This window comes from Macrotis lagotis, chromosome 1 (genome assembly GCF_037893015.1).
Source record: "Macrotis lagotis isolate mMagLag1 chromosome 1, bilby.v1.9.chrom.fasta, whole genome shotgun sequence".
NCBI lineage: Eukaryota > Metazoa > Chordata > Mammalia > Peramelemorphia > Peramelidae > Macrotis > Macrotis lagotis.
The window spans coordinates 300,723,155-300,739,927 of record NC_133658.1 but is presented as its reverse complement, the minus strand read 5'-3'; the positions used below and the strand labels follow the sequence as shown (position 1 = coordinate 300,739,927).

Sequence of the window (16,773 nt, the reverse complement as noted above, 5' to 3'; positions counted from 1 at the left end):
GAGAAGTCACATATCCTGCTTACTAAAATCTGTGACTCCCTAGAATGAGGAAATGAAAGGAATCTTAAACTTTGTAGTTTGTGAGGAGTAAGCTCTATTTGAGTTTATTTTATTATGCCTTGTTAAATTTATGTGATTATAACCACTTTTAATTCACAAAGGGTCTCAAAGTAATTGGAATGAACTATACAACTGCAAACCTTTGAGAACCTAAAATTGTGATAGTATTATAATTCATTGGTTTTGTGTAATAAATACTTGTTCTACATTGTGATAAAAAAAATCACTAGAATGAAGATTGTCTGTAGACAACCTTGGACATGATTGGGGGGAAAGTCTAGAGGAATTAAACAAGTAGAAGAAAGCAAGAGGGTTTTTATGCCATTTAAATGAAAAGGATTTGAGAAATTTTTTTTTGTAAATGCTTCTTCAACAAGTAATATGCACTTCTTTCCCCCAATCAATATAATAATAACAAAAGAAATATATTAAGACTTTGAATAATTAAGAGAAAAATTCATAAATACCTGTTTGGTTGATGGTTGGTTCTTGTCCTTTCTTATTAAAGAAGACCAAAATGACATCGCTATGTTTGAAGCAAGTTATAGTGTGTCCTATATAATTCTGAATGTTCTATCAATAGGTCAGCTACAAATAGTTCAAGTGAGCACCTTGGGTGGGTACTTTAACTTCATGCATCTTCCCACCTTGCCCTTGAGCAGCTTCAGTTCTGCCTTGCTCATATAGCAAGCATCCTCTCTGATGAAGCATACCAAGCTGGGCAATCCTCTGCCAGTGTCCCCTATGCTGCAAGCCAGTTTCAAAGTTCTTGAGAGAGACCTTCAGAGTGTTCTTGTATCACATTTTCTGACCCCACTCTGTGAGTGCTTGCTTCATGTGAATTCTACCTAAAATAATCTTTTGGCAATTCAAACATTCAAACACCGTGGCCAGTCCATTGTAATTGTGCCCTCTGTAGTAATGTTTGAATGCTTGGCAATTTAACTTGAGAAAGGATCTCAGTATCTGACATCTAATTCTGCCGGGTGATGTTCAGAATCTTCTTAAGGCAATTTAAATGGCATTGTACTGGTAGATTGTCAAAGTTTCACAGGCAGACAACAGTGAGGTCAGAACAACAGCTCTTTAGAGCTTCAGTTTAGTAGATAGTCCAATAATTCTTTCCCACATTTTCCCAGCTAGTTCTGGCAATATATGTCAGAAAGTACACGGTCAAGGTAGTTGAACTTCTCAATATTCAAAACTTCTCCATTTGCTATAATCAATGGAGGATGGTGTGGTGCTGGTTGATGAACCACCTGTGTTTTCTTAATGTTAATAACAAATATATATATATATATATATATACATACACACACACTAACATATATATATATATATATATATATATATATATATTAAACTGATAACTGCAGAAAATATTGTTTCTTTGGTTTGGTTTAAATTGCTATGATGAAAACCTTTTAAGAACATTTAATAAGTAGCTGTTCCTATCAGGGCTGTAATCATATGATCTCTGAGTATAAAGAAATATGCTCTTTTTTTAATTCTCTTAAAAAATACCAATAGGATTGAGTTAGGGAAATAAAGGTAATTGATTTGACTTCTGGGTGTTTAGGGGAAAATATTAATTTCCTAATGGGTCAAGGGAGAAAAACTGGGTTACTGAGACTCTGATTTGCAAGTATCCACAAATCCTTGGCAAATTTGAGAGGCATTACAATAGAATTCAGGTTTGTATTTCTCTAAACAAGGAAACTGATTAGATCTTTCTTCCTTAGTTGCTACTTTTTAATAATTGTATCAAAAAAAAATTCCTAGCCAGGATAGTGACAAAGGTCTTTAAAGGTTAATATTCAATTAAGCTCCCCAAGTATGGATATCATTTGATAATGGAATATTAGAGCAATAGGGAAGCTCAATGATCATTTAGTATAACTTCCCCATTATACAGGGACATAGGTCATCAGGACTAGAAGCAGTTCCAGAATAATTAATGTTAAAGGATGCCTGGGTCACACAGTGAAACACTTTTTCTGATGCTCTCAAATCTCTCTAAAATAGAAATATACTTGAGAAATGAAATAATTTCAATGGCCTCAAGATGTTAAGAGCCTTAACAGGTAAAAACTTGATAAAATAACATCAGAGAAGGCTAATTCCTAAACTCTAACTTAAACTCTATTTTCCTACTAGCCACAACTCTGGAAAGATATAAAAGCTAACACACAAACTTACAACACAAGTCAACTCTGCTTTCCTACTTCCTCCTCCTTGCTCTCTGGAAAATGTAAAATTTTTCTTATGTTGATGGTGAAGCATGGCAGCATTCTATGCTATAAAAGTAGTCCCCCCAGAGAGCTGAGCAGAAACTGAGGTAGGTCAGCTTTGTGTAGCTATGTTGTATGTATCTATATGTGCATGTATCTGTTTATGCACACACATGAACCCAATAGGCTTGAAGCAAAAAGCAACAGCATTCAGTCTTGGGTGAATTCTGATCTCCTAAATTTTACTTATAGTATAGATGAATACAGGTGAATTCCTTAGTTAAGGAGGAGACAGACAAATGTGAATTATAGCCCCCTGGGTAACTTCCATGAAAGGAGAAGTAATAAGAAAGTAAGCAAAGGGGAAGTTATAAGGAAGTGGGGGAGAGACTTAAAAGGATCAAAGATCTCAACAAAAATATGTCTCAGTTAAAAACCTTGAATATAAACTTATAAGCCAACAGGGAAGAAATTAACAGCAAAAGAAACATAACTTTAAGAACAGTTAATTCGGGCAGCTAGGTGGCGCAGCGGATAGAGCACTAGCCCTGGAGTCAGGAGGACCTGAGTTCAAATTCAACCTCAGACACTTAACAATTGCCTACCTGTGTGATCATGGGCAAGTCACACAACCCCATTGCCTTAAATGAATTTAAAAAAAAAATTAAAAAGAACAATTAACTTAATCTAGGACATCAATGAATAAATGAATAAACAATAAAGTAGAGGGTCCTATCAATTTACAAGAGTTCAAAGAACTACTACAATATGTTCTTAATTTCTCTAAGAGGTGGATGAGAATTGTGGAAGCTATATATACTACAAACCAGAAAAAATGCAAAATAGGAAAAATCTTATATAATAACAAAATTTAGGGGTGAGTGGCTAAGATGAAATGCTATGTACATACAAGTTCAATAAGAATCCCTGAAATAGTTAAGGATGAGAAAAAATGTGATAGAGGAAAAATGGGGGAAATATTGAGTGAAACTAGAAAATTATGAAAAAGAATATTAGCAGCACGGTAAAATGAAAAGGTACATTATATACTTTAAAGAACAAAGATAGCCTAATGATTAAAAAAAAGTCATAAAAATTCACCAGAAAAAAGAACTCCTTAAAAAAGCATAACTGGGAGAGTGGTCAGATATAACACATTTTTTTTTTTTTACTTCTTGCAAGGGGCTGGGATTGAATGGCCTGTCTGGGACCACAGTGCCAGGTGGTTGCTGGGCCTTAGGGGTGGTATGTGGGCTCCAGGCCTCTTGGCCTCATGGCCGGTGATCAGTCTGCTGCACCACTCAGCTACCTTACAGCACGTTTAAGAAGAGGGGACAAAGTGAAAGGAGAGAGAAAATATAGTGTATGGTCTTGGGGATGTACGAATGGAGGGAGTTGAGATCAGCAACAGCAATGGTGGAAAAATATGGAAGTAACTTTTGTGATGGACTTATCATATCGAATGTGATCCACCCACAACACAGCTTGGAACACAGACTGAAGCACATTTTTTATTATTATTATTTTTTTGGGGGGGTTGCGAGGCAGATGGGTTTGGGTGGCTTGCCCAGGGTTGCACAGCTAGGTGATTGTTGAGTATTTGGGGTCAGATTTGAGTTCGGGTGTTCCTGACTCCAGGGCCAGTGTTCCGTCCACTGTGCCACCTAGCTGCCCCTATTATTATTATTATTTTTAATTTTAATTTTAATTTTTTCCTCTTTCCTTTACTTTATTGCTCATGAGGGTCTATATTGTTTGGGGGAAGAGGGGGTATTATGTTTATTCTTAAACAAGAATACTTTAGTAATGTATAAAAAAATCATTGGTACAAAAATACAATAAATATAATAAAATAAAAAAGACATAAATGATTAAAAAACAAACAAGTAAAAAAAATTCTGTGCTGCCTTCCCACACTTATCAATTAACTGACAGAAAAAGAAAATGACTTTCAGTGGACAGGACTTGGGACAACTGAGACACTAATGTAATTTTGGTGAAGTTGTAGGCTGATTCAGTCATTTAAAAATTTTTTATTTATTTAAGGCAATGGGGTTAAGGTTACACAAGTAGGCAATTATTAAGTGTCTATGGTCAAATTTGAACTCAGATCCTCATGACTCCAGGGCTGGTGCTCTATGCACTCTACCACCTAGCTGCCTGTAATCCAGTCATTCTTTAGGACAGCCTATGAAAAAGAGCTATAAAATCCTTTGACTTGGAAATAATACTATTAGGTCTATATCCCAAGATAAAAGAAAAAGAAGAAAAAAGAAAGAAGAGGACCTGTATGTAAGAAAAAAATATTTAGAGAAGTTCTTTATATGGTTTAAAGGATTGGAAACTGAGGAGAAAGTCCAACAATTGGAGAATGTAAAAAGTGAATTGAGTAGAACCAGGAGAACATTGTGTACAGTAATAATAATATTGTATAATGATCACTGGTATGCTCATCAATACAATAATCTAAGACAATTCTGAAGGACTTATGATTAAAAATGCTATCTATCCCTAGAGAAAAGAGAAAAGGAGTCTGAATGCACATCAGAGCACATTTTTTTCTTTATTTTTTCTTTTTTGTCTGTTTGCTTTAACAACATGATTAAAATATATAGAGAAATGAGTGAAATGTTTAAGAATACAAGTCATTTCTCAGTAGATAAATTGTCAAAGGATATGAGCAGGCAGTTTTCAGAAGAATTTAAAACTTCTATAACAAATGAAAAAATGTTCCAAATCATTATTGATTAGAAAAATGCAAATTAAAGCAATTCTGAGGTACCACCTCACATACTATCAGACTGACTAAAATAATAAAAATGGAAAATGATCAATGTTGGGGAAGAGGTGGGAAAACTGGGACATGAGTGCATTGTGGATGGAGTTGGGAATTGATCCAGTCATTCTGAGAGCAATTTGGAACTATGTCCAAAAGGCAATAAAACTGTACCTACTCTAGAATTCAGCAATAACACTACTCTGTCTATATTCCAAAGAGATCATAAAAAGAGGGAAAAACCCACATATACAAAAATCTTTTCAGCACCTCTTGTTTTAGTGGCAAAGAAATGGAAATTGAGGGGATACCCATCATTTGGAAAATGGCTAAGCAAGTTATGGTATATGAATGTGATGGAGTACTATTGTTCCATAAGAAATCATGAGTGGTCAAACTTTAGATAAGCCTAGAAAATTTTTCATGAATTGGTGCTGAGTGAAGTGAGCAGAACCACAAGAACATTGTACACATTAACAGTAACATTGTGAGATTAGTCAACTCTGAAGGACACAAATCCTTAATGAACAAGCATAATCCTGAGAGACCTGTTACAGAAAATGCCATCCACATTCAGAGAAAAAAATAAGAGTCTGAATGCAGAACAGAGCATATTATGTTCACTTTAAAAACATTCTAGATTTTTCTTTTTTCTCATAATTTTTCTCTCTTAGCTCTAATTCTTCATTCACAACATGATCAATATGGGAATATGCTAAATATGATTGTGTATGTACAACCTATATCTGATGTTTGCCACCTTGGAGAAGGGGGAGGGAAGGGGGGACTAGAAAAGTGTGGAACTCAGAAGTTTGAAAAAGAATGAATTATTCTTTGCATGTAGCTGGAAAACATATATCAGCATGTTAAAAAAAGATAAAAATATGAGTAACTTTCAAATATGCTTTGCATAACTATAAATATATAAACTATATCAAATTTCATGTCTACTCAATGATGAGGAGAGGGTAGAGAAAGAAGGAGCAAGGGAATTTGGAACTCAAAAGATTTTTTAAGAAACAAATGTTAAAAGTTGTTTCTGAGGGACTTCAGGGGTAGAACCAAGATGGTGGCATGAAGCTAGCTTGCTCTGAGTTTTACTCTACAGAACCTTAAATGAAGTCTCTACAAAGTATTTACTACTGAATCCAAAGGAAAAAAAAAAGATTGAAGTTTTCAACATAGAGGAGAATCTTTAGTGAAGCATTGTCTTTTTGAGGGGGGGAAAAAGAGAAGTAAAGCCCTAAGTAGGAAAATCAGGAAAGCTGGTGGAATGCTTCTAAACACAGAGTAGCCCAGATCCCAGGAGCCAGATAGCAGACCAGCAGGGGGGATGCCATTCCCCAGACAAAGTCTGAACACTGGGAGCACTGGGGCAATACTCAGGACTGAGTTTGGAACAAACCACTACATATGTAGAGCCTGGACATAAAGGAGGAAACGAACCTCTACATAGGCAATGACTGGGCTGCATAGGCAATATCTTGGCAAGTGATAAGCCGAGGGATCAGATCCCATCCTGAGCACAAAAAGCTTGGGTCTATATTCCCTGTATCCCAGGAGAAAAACTCAAATAATCAAAACATGCAAAAAAACCAAAAAAAGTGCTAACCATGGAAAACTACTATTCAAATAGAGATGATTAAAATGCTATTTTAGAAGAAAAAAGAAATAAATTACATACATGGGAAGCCTCAAAAGAAGTTGTGACTTGGACTAAAATCCAAGACCTCAAAAAAGTACTTAAACAAGATTTTAGTGGCAACTAGGTGGCACAGTAGATAGAGCACCGGCCCTGGAATCAAGAGTACCTGAGTTCAAAGAGGGCCTCAGACACTTAATAATTACCTTGCTGTGTGGCCTTGGGCAAGCCACTTAACCCCATTGCCTTGCAAAAATAAAACCTAAAAAAAAAAAAAGCAAAAATTACCAACTGCAAAAGAATATAATTCATCAAAAATTAAAATCAACCAACTGGAAAAGGAATACATCTAAAAGTCAAATTGACCAATAGGAAAGAAATGAAACTCAGAAAAAGGTAAAATTAACCACCTGGAAAAGGAAACACAAAAAGATAACCAAAGAAAATAAAATCCTAAAAATTCAAATTGGACAATGAATCTGAGACAAGAAGATTCTATTAAACTAAATCACAAGGCTAAAAAAGCCCCCGAAGAAAACAAAGTATTTTTTAGAAAAACACAGACCTGGGAACTAGATCTGGGAAGAGATAATTTACAAATGACTGGTCTACTGGAAAGTCTTGATCAAAAAAAGAACCTGGAACATATCTTTCAGGAAATTATCATGGAAAATTGTGTTGGCATACTAACTCAAGAAGACAAAATAGCCCTTGATAGTTTACACAGGACAACTCTAGAAAGAGACCCCAGGATAAAAACTCCAAAGAATTATCATAACCATAATTCTCAAATAAAGGGAAAAAATACTGCTAGCAGTCAAAAAGAAGCAATTTAAATATAAAGAAAGTACAATCAGAATTACCCAGGACTTATCAGCTTTAGTATTAAAAGATAAGAGAGCCTGGAATCTGTTATTTGGGAGGGCAAAGAACCTTGGATAACAACCAAGAATTTACTACCCTGAAAAATTCAGCATTGTCTCTCAGGGGAAAAGATAAACTTCCAGTGAGACAGAGGTCTTCCAAAATTTTCTGATAAAAAGAACAGAGCTAAATGGGAAATGTGTTCTTCAAATATAAGACTCAAGAATTACATAAAAATGTAAAAGGAAAGAGGGAAAAAAAGAAACAAATGTCAGTCAGGACCATTAAATTATTTACATCCCTACAAGCTCTACTTTTGAGAATTATATTTTTCTTAGAATAGCTAAAGGGTTGAATGTAATTGAAGAGAATGTACTTAGAAGATACGGGTATGGTTTGTTCTTGTCCTTCATTATCAAAGAAAACCAACAGATCAAGCAAAAATAATCCAGGTGAACACCTGAGGTGTTTACAGCAAACTTGTGTATCTCATTTTTACTTTGAGCTACTTTAATTCTGCCTTGCTCAGAGGGCTCAGCACTTTCTCTGATAAGAGCACCATGTGCTTGGTGGTCTGGTATCAATGCCTCCCACACTTAAACAATTCTAAAGTTCTTAAGAGAAGTCTTTACAGTACTTAGTACTCTGTACATAGTACTTGGAGGCTCTATACATAATTAAATCAGAATTGACCTTGTGTTACTAAATACCTTAGTTAAGGAAGGTTGCAGTACATCTATGGGCAAAGGGTAGGAGTAAACTTAGAATGACTGAGAATAAATAGATTAGGAAGCAATCTTGTATTAATCCATACTTTAGTTAATGAGGAGTTTAGTACCTTGTTTGGGTTGCTAAAGGGACAGAGGGAGACAGTGTATCTGATATTTTGACTGGGGAGAGTGGTGGAGCTGTGGTTGGAGTACAATGGAGAAGAAGGGAGAGAGTATATTTAGAGAGACTGAACATTAAAACATCATGAAGAGATTTTGCTTGCAATTTTGGCTACAATTGGAGGGGAATATGATTGTCAGACTGGAGGGGATTAAATTGTTCATGAAATGATTTGGCTTTGTATAATGCTTTAGTTCATGAGGATTGTGCGTCCATGGAGAGTACTTTAAAGGAGGAAAAGATATAAAGTAATTATAATTTATAACTCTTGAAAAGTATATTTTTAATGAGACAGAAGAGGGGAGAGTATTAATTGACTATGAGGCAATGGGGTTTATCAATCGATCAAACAATCACTCAATCATCCTTTGAGAATAATACTTATATCAGGACATATAAAAGGAGTATATTTTGACAAAGGGGTTGTGAATACAGGGTTAAAAAAATAAAAACATGAAAAGAAGGATTACTCAAGTAGAAAGCTTGGCATTAGTGGATAAAAAACAACAGATGAGGAGGCAAAAGCACCTATTATAGCAGAGGCGGGGGAAAGTGAGGGTGTGAACACTCTTTTTGGCCCAGAGAGGGAATAAAAATCTATCCTATCCTACTAGGAAGTGGGGTGTGGGGGAAAGGCAAGAAAAGGGATGAAGGGACTGACTAAAAGGGAAGGTGAAGGGGCGGCTAGGTGGCAGAGTGGATAAAGCACAGGACCTGGAGTCAGGAGTACCTGGGTTCAAGTCTGGTCTCAAACACTTAATAATTACCTAGCTGTGTGGCCTTGGGCAAGCCACTTAACCCCATTTGCCTTGCAAAAAAAACTTAAAAAAAAGGAAAGTGAAGGTAAAATGAAAGTAAATCTAAAGTTAAAATTTAAAAGTTAAAAGGGAAAGGGAGCAAAACATTGGTAAGACTTAGGAATAAAAGTAAATGAAAGAGAAAAGTATAAATGGGGAAAGATAGCTTGGAGAAATACAGAATTAGTAATATTTACTATAAATGTCAATGGAATGGACTCTTTCATAAAAGAAAAGCAGATAGCAGAATGAATTAAAAACCATACTACTTTAATATGATGTTTACAAGGAACACATTTGAAGCAGAGAGAAATGTTCAGGGTAAAGGTAAAAGAATGGAGCAAAATATATTATACTTCAACAGAAGTAAAATATCAGGGGGTAACAATCCTGATCTCAGACAAAGCAAAAGCAAAAAATAGATCTCATTAAAAGGGGTAAGGAAGGAACCATAGGCAATAAAGTTATATCATTATTAAATATAAATGCACCAAGTAGAATGGTACCTATATTCTTAGAGGAAAAATTGAGCACATTACAAGGAAACATAGACAGCAAAACTTTAATTATGGGGGATCTCAATCTCCTTCATTCAGAACTAGATAAATCTAACCACAAAATAAGCAATAAAGAAGCTGAGAAGGTGAATAAAATCTTAGAAAACTTAGATATGCTAGACCTCTGGAGAAAATTGAATGGGGGGGGTAAAAAAGAATGTACCTTTTTCTCTGCAGTACATGGTACCTTTACCAAAATTGACCATGTATGAGGGCATTAAAAAAACCTTACAATCAAATGTAAAATGACAGAAATAGAAATGTATGCTTCACAGATACTGAAGCAATAAATACTACAAGCAATTATGGATCATGGAAAGATAAACCAAAAGTTATTGGAAACTAAATAAATTAATTATGAAGAATGAGTGGATAAAACAAGAAATCATAGAAATAATTAACCATTTCATCCAAGAAAATGAAAACACTGAGATATCATACTAAAATTTAGGGGATATAGCCAAAGCAGTTTTTAGGGGAAATTTTATATCTCTAAATGTTTATATGGATAAAATAGAGGAAAGAGGAGATCAATGAATTGGGTATACAACTAAAAAATCCAGAGAAAGAATAAATTAAAGATCTCCAATTAAATCCAAATTAGAAATTCTGAAATTTAAGGATAGATTAATAAAATTGAATGCAAGAAAAGCATTGATCTAGTAAATAAAACTAAGAGTTGGTTTTATTAAAAAAATAAACTAGATAAACTTTTTTCTGATTTAAAAAATCTAAAAAAAATGATGAAAATGAAAAGGTTGAACTCACCACCAATGAGGAGGAAATTAAAGAGATAATTCAGAGGTATTTTACCCAATGTATACCAATAAATTTGATAACCTGAGTAAAATGGATGAATATTTACAAAAAAAATGAAATTACCCATATAAAGAGAAGAAGAAATAAAATACTTAAACTAATCACATTTCAGAGAAAAGAAATTGAAGATACCATCAATATACTCCCTGGGAAAAAGTATCCAGGTCCACATGGATTCACATAAATTCTATCAAGCACTTAAAAGGAACAATTAATATCAATTCTGAGTAAACTATTTTTAAAAATTGGAAAAGGAATTCTGTCAAATTCCTTTTATGATACCAATATAGTGCTGATACCTAAAGCAGGAAGAGTTAAAAACAGACAAAAAAATTCTATACCAATGTCTTTAATGAACATTGCTGCTAAAATCTTAACTAAAATTGTTGCAAAGAGATTGCAACAAGTTATTACTCAGATCACCATGATCACGTAGGATTTATATCATGTATACAGGAATAGTTCAATATTAAGAAAACAATATTGTCAACATAATTGACAACCTAACAGAATCAGATAATAATGTGAATAGATACTAAAAACATTTGACAAAATACAACACACATTACTATTAAAAACACTAGATAATAGAAAAATATATGGAGTTTTCCTTAAAATAATAAGTAGTATCTATCTAAAGCATCAACAAACATTATATGCAATGGGGATAAACTAGGAATATTTCCAATAAGATTGGGGTGAAACAAGGATGTTCATTATCTTCACTACTATTCAACACAGTATTAGAAATATTAGAAATATTAGTATTAGCAATAACAAATGAAAAAGAAATTGAAGGAATTAGAATTTGTAATGAAGAAGCAAAACTTTCACTCTTTGCAGACAATAGGAGGGTCTATTGGGGCAGCTAGGTGGTGCACCCTCCCTGGAGTCAGGAGGACCTTAGTTCAAATCCCACCTCAGATGCTTAATAATTGCCTAGCTGTGTGACCTTAGGCAAATCCCTTAGCTCCATTGCCTTGCAAAAACCAAAACTGAATAAAAAATAAACAATCAAACAAACAAATTAATAAATAAACAAATAAACAAACAAACAAATAAATAACCTACCCCACAAAATATGAAGGTCTAGTTAGAGAATCCTAGAAAATTAACTAAAAAACTACTTGAAACAATTAATAACTTCAGCAAATTGCAGTATATAAAATAAATTCATGTAAATCATCAATATTTCTATATATATATGAACAACAATACCCAAGGATGAGAAATAGAAAGAGAAAATCCATTTAAAGTAACTATAAACAATATAAAATACTTGGAAAACTACCTCCCAAGAAACACCCCAAAACTATATGAACACTACTACAAAACACTTCTCTCATCACTAAAGTCAGATCTAAAATTGGAAATTTTGGAACATGGAAATTGGAAAAATGTCAATTGCTCATGGGAAGGTTGAACTAATATAATAAAAATTCAATTCTATTCAAAGTAAATTGTTTATTCAATGCTAAACCAAGAAAACTACCAAAAAACTATATTATGGAGCTAGAAAAAGTAATAACAATATTCATCTGGAGCAACAAAAAGTCTAGAATATCAAGGTAATTGAAGAAAAAATTTCAGAGGAAGGTGGCCTATATGTATCAGAGTTAAAACTATATTATCAAGTAGCAGTTATCAAAACTGCCTGGTATTGTTTAAGATTAAATCCAATTCCTGTACTTTTCAAGGCATCACCTTCCTGATGTCATAGTCTTTTTCCAAAATGAAGGACAAAACATTATTATTATTTCTCATTATTTTGCTCTCTGACTTACCTGACCCCACCTACTTCTCTCCTTCTTTACTACATCCTCCTTTTATAAAAGCTCACTCACTCCTCAGTTGAGCTACTTGTCTTTCTGTGAAGCTGGCCTGCTCTGGGGAATCATGATCCCCCTAATAATCCCTCACTCCCCTCTGTCCTATTTAACTATATATATCCACAGCTTGTCTTGTTCACCTTCCTGCTCTGGGGGAGCATGACTTACCAAATTCTCTCTTCCTCTTCTGCATGATTATGTAAGCCCAGACACTGTCTCATGATGGTGTTTCCCTTTTTTCTCTTTCTTAATTGTCTTTGCTGTTCTCCCTAACTCAGTTTGTAACTGTCTTTTCTTTCCTTAAACTTACTGTCTTCTAAAACCTCACTTTCTTTACCTTGTTAAATAACTTAATATTTACTTTTTATAGTAACTTGTGAATGTTTGGTAGTTACCTGTGAACTTTTGCAATAATCTGTGAATTAAAATTTAAGCATTTTCTTACCCTTATGAGTCAGAGATCTGGTGATTTATTCCCTCAAAATGAGCCCACATTGATCCTTAAGCTCCCTCCCTGAAACCCATTCTCCACTTCGGTATGACAAATGAAAGATCTTTCCTTAAATGTACATAAACCCATCGAGTTAAACATTTGTGATACTCAAATAAAGGAAAATTAATTTTTACTAATATAATGATATACACAAAGAATCTGATTTCATCACTTTGGAGACTCCCTCCATCAATAAAAAATTACATGGTTATCAGTGACAGCAAGTGTTTGAACTCAGATTTTTAAGATACCAAGTTCAACACTCTTACCATTAGTTAATACTATATCATTAATACAAATTCAAAAGTACAACATAATTATATAATGGAATGCCCTACAGGATTTTCTCTTTATGTCATGCATCCATGGTCATGAATTGACATTTTGGCAGCTACATCCCTGCTAAAATTCATGGAGTTCATTATAGCTATTGAATTTGGTTTTGATGAATAAGCTATTCCTAGTTTGTTGTTTCTACCCAGAGGATCTACCCAAGTAAGTAAGATGCAGTCCTCTGGCAAATTGAGTCACTTCCCAACATAAGAACTGTTTGTTCTCTTTGTTCTAGTGAGGATTTAAACAAATACATACATATATACATATATACATATATACATATATACATATATACATGTGTATATATATATATATATATATATATATATATATATATCAGCATAGAGACTTTGAATTTAACTCCAAAGTCTATCTTCTTATTTAAGTGATGAAACTAATTGAAATATTCTTTTGGAAATCCAGGCTTTACTAAAGCCCATTGCAATTCAAATGGAGTTACTTGACTGTGTCTTTAAACTCTTCTCTAATTGTTCAAAAATAGTTTCCAGCCCAAGCCTCATTTACTCATTTTTGGGGTTTTAATGGCTCAGAGTCTAAACAGCAATTGTTTCTGTTCTGGCTAAATTCATTTTTTTTGACTAGGTAAAAGAATCCATTTCATCTCCTCTTTTCTTATCTAATCTTAATCACTGAATGGGTTGTTGACTTAATGGAGCAGAGATCTGGGAAAGACCTTAGTCTAAAAAGGTCAAGGTCTCCCACTGCATCTGGGGCAATCTCCAGTGGTCCAGATCTGTATCTTGCATTGGACAAACATCATTCCAGAAGAGAGAATGAAGTTGGTAATTTTTTGAGGACATAGGATAAACAACAATTACAATAGAGTGTTAGAAATGTTAGCTACAGCAATGAGATAAAAAAAGAAACTGAAGGAATAAAAATAGGTAATGAAGAAACAAACTTTGAATGCAGATTAAAGCATAAACTTTAGTTTTCTTTTTTTTGTCTACATTTTCTTGTGCAAATTGGCTAAAATGGAAATACATTTTGCATGACTTCAAGTGTATAATTAATATAAAATTACTTTGTCTTCTCAAGGAAGAGGGACTGGTATGGGGGAGAATTTTGGAACTCAAAAAAATTTAAAAATTCATGTTAAAATTTTACAAATAATTGGGAAGTATTTAATGAAATACCTTTTTAAAAAAAAATTTAAAAGTCTTCGTGGGGACATATCACGTAAACCTAAGTATAAAACTAAACAACTGGGAGGGAAGAGAACACTAAGGAGTCAGTATTTGATTTGAACTTCAAAGGGAGATATAGATACTAAAAGGCAAAGGTGAACATTCATTGCCTTTATGACATGAAAGATTGGCTGTGCTAAACACAGAAGAGGGAGATGGAATGATAAATTCAGGAAATTATAATCAGACTGATATATCTTTAAGGTTAAGTACTCAAAGTGTAGTGATGTAAAATAATTCTATAAAAGTAGGCTTAAGGACATATTGCAAAAGACTTTAAACATCTAAGTGGGAAGTTTGTACTTTCTCCAACAAACAACAGGAAGTCAGCAACAACCTCTTGAGCAGGGTTAACTGGCTCTTTGTGAGCATTATTTTTGAGAATTAAGAAGGATGGCTTATAGAGAGAGAACTAACTGAAGATATTATCGCAACAATTTAGAAATGAATGAGTGGAAGAAAAACTTGTTTTGTAAGGTACATATAGTTCAGCAAGACAATCCCTGTACAAAAGAATTTTCACATTCTAAAGAGGAAGAAACAAATACAGGAAGCTTTAGCTGCAAGTAAGATTAAAGATCTTGTTTCTTATTTTATCTGGAGAAATGTGGCAACACCCACCTGCCCCAGAAGTGTTAGGGAAATGAACATTTATTTTATTAAGGTAATAAATAAAGAGATTAAACAGTAATCGAGATTAGAACTTTGTTTTTTTAGATTTTTTGCAAGGCAAATGGGGTTAAGTGGCTTGATCAAAGCCACACAGCTAGGTAATTATTAAGTGTCTGAGGCCAAATTTGAACTCAAGTACTCCTGACTCTGGGGTAGGTGCTCTATCCACTGTGCCACCTAGCTGTCCCAACACTAGAACTTTTAAAAAGAGCATGGCATGGTGTCTGATCAAAAGGAGTTAGGGGAGAAGTTAGAGTGGCTCTTGGGAGGCACTAAGGAGTGGTAAATCATAGCCCAAGACTAAGATTCCCTTATCTCAGAGGATTTAGTTGTTATAGCCTTCTTTTATGGTTAGTCAACGTTTGAATTGCCATAGCTAGGTATCCTTATCTGAACAACAAGATATACAGGGATGGGATTCTAGCCTGCTTTTTTGGTAAGATAGTCTTTTTTTTTTCAGGTGTTTTTTTTTCAAGGCAAATGGGGTTAAGTGGCTTGCCCAAGGCCACACAGCTAGGTAATTATTAAGTGTCTGAGATAGGATTTGAACCCAGGTACTCCTGACTCCAAGGCCGGCTTTATCCATTACCCCATCTAACTGCCCCAAATTAGTCTTGATATCTTGATTCCAGGTGACTCCAATGGGAGTTATTTATCTAGATAACAATGGGATGAAATTCTTAGTGAAAGGTCAGCACAGGAAGGAAAAGATTAAGTATAAACATAGAGCTTTGTTAATACAAGACCAGCACAGAGAGGAATAAATTAACTATTTGACATGATCATCACAGAAGGAATAGATAAATTATTCATTGACTAAACATTTTTCTGTGCCTAATATTTCTTCAGCTTCATTATGGTACAGCAGCAAATACTGACAATTCTTTAATATCACTATCACTGATGAAAATCTGCTTGTAATGATGAAGCATTTGGTTGAGAAGTGATGAGTAACTGAAAGAGGTTGGTGGCCATAGACAGGAAGATAAGGGGATCAATATTAAGAAATGTTTTATGAAAGCCTTAGTCACTAAGAGGAGGATAAAAAGAGAAAGAAGTGATAGAGATGACTTGGGGATTGCAAATTTAGATACTGGAAAGATGGCAATGATTTTGGGGAGCTGATCAGTTTTGTTTTATGGCACCTTGAATTTAAGCCTAAAATAAAATCAGAATATCCAATCCTGTCCCTCAACTCCCTAAACCCCCATTCTGTCTCTGATGGAAGTACCAAAAGAGCAATTTGAAGAAGGGCTCATTTGGTCAATTTATGCAAACATATGCAACTTCCTCTTTGATAAAATTATTTGATGTTCTTCATAGAGGTGGAGCTCTCCCCACATAAAAAGTCAACTCAATGACTATTTTTTAATTAATAATTACTTTGTTTTTCCAGCAACATGCAACAATTATCATTATTTTCTCCTTCGCTCCCTTTCCTCCTTCCACTAATGACAGAAAGACATCTGACATTGGTTCTACATATGCACTTATGTTAAACATAGATTCATATTAATCTTGTGATTAAAGAATCAAATCTAAATGGAAGGGAAAAAAGCATTAGAGAGAAAAAATAGCATAATATATAAGGCAATTTT

General features: G+C 34.1%; 1 protein-coding gene across 3 annotated transcripts in view; it reads right to left on the bottom strand.

The window, feature by feature from the left end:
* LOC141505452 (liver carboxylesterase 1-like) overlaps positions 1-12,597 on the bottom strand; it is a 58,696-nt gene extending 46,099 nt beyond the window's left edge. The window contains exons 1-2 of one of the 3 annotated variants that reach the window (XM_074211291.1): positions 12,422-12,597; positions 6,916-6,971 (exon numbers count right to left, since the gene is read on the bottom strand). The gene's annotated coding sequence lies outside the window, so the exon portion shown is untranslated. Of the gene's footprint in view, positions 1-527; positions 1,317-6,915; positions 6,972-12,421 lie in introns of those variants that run through there. The other 2 variants (XM_074211290.1, XM_074211292.1) reach the window with 2 other exon arrangements.
* Between the last annotated feature and the right edge of the window lie 4,176 nt (positions 12,598-16,773).